At 50.1% G+C, this 6000-nt stretch overlaps 1 long non-coding RNA gene across 1 annotated transcript; it reads right to left on the bottom strand.

Annotated features, from left to right (window-relative positions):
• Positions 1–2909: 2909 nt before the first annotated feature.
• On the bottom strand, positions 2910–4449 carry LOC125617277. The gene is made up of 2 exons (XR_007348255.1): positions 3821–4449; positions 2910–3306 (listed from the first exon to the last, which is right to left on the bottom strand). It is a non-coding gene; the product is annotated as an uncharacterized LOC125617277 (long non-coding RNA).
• Positions 4450–6000: the final 1551 nt, after the last annotated feature.

Here is a 6000-nt window from a genome sequence, read left to right as displayed (position 1 = left end):
CCTCTCCCTCGTCTGTCGTTTGTCAGAATGGACAACAAGAGGCCCTCCAAGGCCAGAGGTGTCATCGGGTAGTGCACTGAGACGATGATGCTGCAGTTGTTGGCTTCCCCTCTCTGTCACCAGAGAGTCACTCTTCAGGGATGTGGCCAGGTCTAAATCCTTGGAAAGAGCCAAAGTCAGGGAGACTGGCCTCAGACTGTCAATGGAGCCTGCCCCTCAGGACAAAGAAGTCCATGCCCAGAAACCAAGTTTAACAGTAGTGGCAGCACCACGGTCCCTGGCCCCTTCCACAGGCAGCTAGACACCCCCCAGGCATTGGGTTCCCATGGGGGTGCCTGCTGGATCACCCACAGAAGACCCCAAATGCAGCTCTTCCCACAGTGGTTCTGTTGCAAGACGTTCTGCAGAGCCAGAGCCCACACTCCAGTCTGGAAGTGCTCCTTGGAGCCCAGTCAGCTGGATGAACCCATGGGTTTGGCCGCTGGCCATGCACAGGGTAGCCAAAGCCTTTGATCCCCAACCTCTCTCCCACCAGGTGACACCCTGGGAAACAGCCCCAACCAGTCCTCTTGAGGAAGGGAGACAGGTCAGACGGATGGACCTCCTGAGCCCTGAGGCCAGGGCGCCCAGCTGCTGCCGGTGAGGGGTGCCCCGAGTGCCCATCCACTGGGCAAAGCAAAGCCAGGTCCTTCACCGTATGCCTTGAGAGGGCACTGCCACAGGAAGAACAGGAGAGGCGGCACATAAAGGCTCTACGGTACACAGTATACAGGCGACGATGTGGGTAAAGCCTTCGGCACAGAGTAAGTCCTCAATGAGGAAGAGCTGGCAAGGTCATCCATTTGTTAAGTTCCCAAAACTAGAGTGATCTACAGCCGGAAAAATCCCAGAATAGGATTCCTCATGGCAGCCAGGAACGAGTTGTGTGTTGTGTGTCCCCAAATCAAACAAAGAGCACCTTCACCTTCCACAGCTCTTGCACATACAAAATTACTGAGGCTCTGAGGGCCCCTGAAGTCTTGCATGGGGGCCTTGAAACTTGAATTATTTGTGTTTCTTAAGGGGAGTGACCATGCTCAGTTCTCCTTTTATTTCCAGAGCCCAGTACCCACAGGCCGGGGCAAGTCTGGGGAGGGCACAGGTGCCTACACGTTGTTAAAAGGCAGACGACTTCTAGTGGTTTCTCACCCTCACACCCTCCCAGCAGATTTCTTCAAATGATGATTGTCTCCGTGGCAACAGTGGAAGTCCTGCACACCTGAAACCCCATCCTACCCCCAGCCAGCGCCCAGGACAGTCCCCGCTGCACTGGGCCCTCCAGATCCCTGAACAAAGGTTATTTTGAAATGGCTCACAGCGCTGGAGGGTGAGTACTTTGTTCCTGAAACCAGGTGGTGAGATGACAATACTTCCCCTTAACCGTTGGGGCTTTATCAAACCAGGAATCACAGGTCTGGTGTGCATTAGAATAATCAGGTGGATTGCAAGAAAAGAGTGCTACCCAGACCCCAACCTAGGAGCAATCGCTGCAGAAACTTGAGCCAAAGAAGTCCTGCTGGCTGCGGTGGCGGCCATTGTTGAGCACAGCTCTGCAAGAGGGGCCTCTGAGAAAGAAGCCACTTCTTGTCAGGCCTTTAAAAAAATACTTCCCTAAAATTGGCATAGCTCAAAGTCACCTGCTAGCTGTTGGGACAGTGCTAAAGCCTTTTTCCAGATCCAAAAATGTTGTTTCAAGTACATTGAAGCAGGAAAAACCAATAAGGAAAAACTGTAAACTATCTCTACCTACGAGGAGGGGGTGGGGGACACCAAGCTTTTCCAACCTGCTCAGTGCCTGCCAGGCAAGTGACAATGCTGGGGATGGAAATCAAAAGAGAACGACACAACGCCCTTTTCATTTAACTTCAAGGGCAAGTTCTTTGGTTTGCAGCATTTCCAACCCCTCACTGAGGACTCTCCCCCGGGGAACAGAGGAGGTATTTCCAGTCTGTCTTTAAAGAGCCCACAGAACAGCTCTAGAAGTCGGCTAGCCTTTTTGCAAGGTGAGAATTCTGGCTGCATTATTTATCTCAGGGAGAAAAGAGAATGACAAGAAGCGAGACTAACACCAGCAACAAACCGAATCAGCATCGTCAACACCAAGGAACAGATCTGCTCTGCGTTCATCCACTCAGCGGTTTATCAAGCTGTTACTGCAGGCACTGTGGGGGCTACCGAGAGGTTAAAATGGATGATTCCGGGTCTGTGCCCTTGAGGAGCTGACATGGGAAAGACAGACACTGACCAGTTACAGCGCCTTGGACTCACTCTGGCCAGGGGTAGGAACAGGCGAGAGGGGAGCAGCTACCCCGCTTGTAGGTTCAAGGCTGGGGGTATTCACCAGACGGAGAAGGACAGAGACAGGATTAGGAGGGATGCCTCTGGGCGCCCAGAAACCTGAACTCCAGCCCCAGCCTATGGCGCCTCTGACTTCCGGGTGCCTATCAGAATGCCTGCCACCCGCCACCACAAAGCAGGACAAAGGCTAATGAGAAGATGTGGCAAGCCGTTCTTAGAATTTTTAAGAAAGATGCTGAAGTCAATACAATTGAGGGCTATTTTGTATTAGCTCAGCTTTGGATCTATCTGACACCATTTCTGTTACTGATTAAAATCAACCACTATTTAAAAAGTACCTCTTTCCTTAAAGATCTCCAAAGAGATTTCTCTGTTTTAATCAATTAAGGAGTACTTACTGAGCACCTCCCATATGCCATATCCTGTTTGACATCTATAAATAAATCTTAAAAAGTGCAACTAAGCAAGAGTCTATCAGTGGCATCCATCTTCCGGCTTCCCTTCCATTTCTATGGGTTTGGCACTCAATAAGTGAGTGCAATTTTTTCTTCAGGAAAAGATTTAGCCAATCATGCTTCTCTGGGTTTTTATTTTCTGTGTAAAGAAACGAAGTTGCATAGAAATCTGGACAACGGTGTTTGGCAAGAGCAGAACGTACTAGTCGTGAGGGCTGCTGTCCCCAGCAAGTGGACTTGCAGGCTAACATAGAAAATCCCACACCTATGGTGCCTCCATCAGTGACACAGAGAGAGAGAGTGACACAGAGCCCACAGTCCACCAGGGGCCACCCAGCCACTGTCATCCAGCAGGACGTGAACTGAACCTGCACGTGAGACTCCTTCCAACCTCGAGCCCTGCAGAGCTTCCTGGTGGGACTCGCCCGGGACTCTGCTCTTCAGGGCCCCAGGACAACGCGCCAACTCCATCCTTCCTCCCATCTTCTCTGAGTTGGGTCTGGGCACTCTTTTTCTTTAAGGGAACAAAGGGGAAAGAATGCCAAGATTACTGGTGCATTCAATGATTGAGAAATGTTTGCCATTTAAAGCTGTTTCACTTCCTGCCTGATACCACAAAGAAGCTTTTTAATTAAGTTAACCTTTACTTTCCTTAATGCCACTATGCGTCTGGCTCATTTTGCCCATTTTTCGTTTTCAAAACTGGGTTATGATAATGAAACACTTGGTTTCTATTGCTTACGACTACCAAGTTCCAAGTCTGTCGATTTAGGAGAAAAGTCAGGGGCAGCGGAGGAGGAGGACAGAGGAGAGGTGGAGCACGTGGGGATGGCTGGGCAGGAGGACAGGGATGGCCGGAGCAGGTCAGGTCTCCAGCCTGCTCTGAAGGCACCTGGCTGCACAAGCTGATCTGTTCCTGCGAGCCCTCAGGCTTTGGAAGGACAATGAGCCGTGGGTGATTCCCAGAGCCAGGACGGCCTCATTGGCACCCTTGCTCACTGGGCCCGAGGGTTGGCAGTGTGACTTACCCCAGCCATAGCCCAAAGCAGAAACACCACAAATTCCTTTGAGGTCCCCAGGACAGTTCCCAAGCAGGTAGAATCCTGCAAGAGTCCTGTTAATAGGACACAGCAATCATGAGGACCAGCGCTGCCCTCACCAAACTATACTGTTACCACTAAAACCAAGTCTCCCTATGACTCACAGAATGTCTAGCTTAAAATCACCACAGCCATGGCTTCTTACACGCCCACCCTGTGCCAGGCAGTCCGCATTTTGTCTACACTGGTCACTTAATCTGCTCAGCATCTCGAAGACAGACACTGCTGTCTCTCTTTACAGATGAGGAAACAGAGACACAAAGAGGCTGAGTGACTGGATCTGGGTCAACTCCTAATGTAGCCACACCCAAGGGCTGAGAATGCGGGTTCAAGTTCTTGATCACCACACACACTGCTCCAGAGCTCTCTGGTCGACCCTGCACCCTCTGTTTAAGAAAGACCTGCTCCTGGCAGAGTGGCTGTTTGTATTCATTCAGTAGGTATATGTTAAGGGTCTGCTCTGCAGTTCCTAAAGCTGGTGTCTGTCCTCCAGAATTGCACCGTTTGTGTAGTAGCCACTAGCCACATGCAGTTTGCAATCACTGAAGCCGTGGCTAAGTCACATCACGAGAGCTGTCCATATCACTTAGGAGGCAAAGAATGTGAAGGAAGTGCAGGGGAGTCAAGGGAAGCAAGATGCTAGACGGCAGGAGGAGCTCAGATATGAAGGTCAAGTGCTTGTTGGTGGTCTAGTAGATGGGACAGGTCATCAGCCACAGCCCTTGGGCCCCACCCTAGAGATCAGGAACAATCTGATCAAGTTATAGGGGCTGGATTCACAGAGGATCAAACATCGGCTGCAAGAAGACTGTGGATTCAGTGTGGAAGCAGCATCAGCTGAGATGTGAACTCTGCTCTGGTTTTCATCTTGCTACGATTCTTATTTGTATCCAAAAAGGTCACCAGCTAAGGATGTGGCTCAGTGGTAGAACTCTAGCCTAGCAAGCGTGAGCTCCTGGCTTTGAACCCCAGCACTGCGTATATCAACATAAACATTCCTCCTTGAACCTCCAGGAGAGGTTGAAATCCCAGCTGCCTGATTGTGACAAACTCACCCCAGACTTCTCCGTGGACGCAGGACTGTGGCATTTCTTGCGCCCTTTGCTGCGTACTGGAGGCCCATTCCTCCCTTGCTTCTTGCTGGAAGAACCCACTTTGGTGCAGAGCAGCCATGGGCCCAGCTCCAAGTGGTGGACCACAAGTGACCTAAGCCAACGTTGCCAGCTGCTTCTCTGTCTCCAGCCTCCCTGGGAGCTAAGGGTGGTGTGTCACCCAGTTCTGGGCAAAAGACCAAAGCCGTGAGGCCGTTGTCTAGAAACTTTGCTGGACAAAATGCGACAGAGTGGGTCTTGAAGCGCGGACGAGTGCTACTGTGGTTGAACGTGTGGACCAGCTCTTCCCCAGCCTCCCTGATGGTCACAATGAACCCTCGCTATGAAAACAATACAGTCTAATGTCAGGTGTGCTGTGACGTGCCACCTCTGACACTCACTCCTGGTAGAGAAACCAAACATTAAAAGGGAAAATGATTTGTCCAGAAATGGAGACCACTCCAAAGCGCTCGGCCGCTGCTGCACAGCTCCTGGCCTGACAGCTGGCTGCACCCAGCTCCCAGTCCATCGAGAGGGAAGAGTGTTGAGGATGCGACTGTGGATTAGATCTCCATGGTGCATTCTTATTTCTACATAAACTTCAAAGCTATGGTGAAGGTTTGTCTCACCAATGAAACATGTGTAATTGTGTTACACACAGACACACAACCGTTCCGTGTGCAAGAATATAAGAATAATCTATTGCTCAAAAAATAGTAATAAAAGATTTGGTCACTCTCTGTCTTTAGAAGCTTCAAAACACACTTTTTTCTTATTTTGGTTTTTCCTTTTTCTATATTTTTATTGTGCATTGTAGTTGTACCTAAGGGTGGGATTCATTGTTGCATATTTGTACATGTACAAAATAGAAAACAAATATTTACCTCATTATTATTTTTTAAACCTCTCCTTTTTCTCCCCCATGGCAGACACTGTCGACCACCTACCCCATGGCAAGTCCCTCTCACCACTCACTATTTGAAGTGCACTTTTCCCAGATGTGGGGAGCCATCGATG

Source organism: Marmota marmota, unplaced genomic scaffold (genome assembly GCF_001458135.2).
Source record: "Marmota marmota marmota unplaced genomic scaffold, marMar, whole genome shotgun sequence".
NCBI lineage: Eukaryota > Metazoa > Chordata > Mammalia > Rodentia > Sciuridae > Marmota > Marmota marmota.
This window is presented reverse-complemented; position numbering and strand designations above follow the sequence as displayed.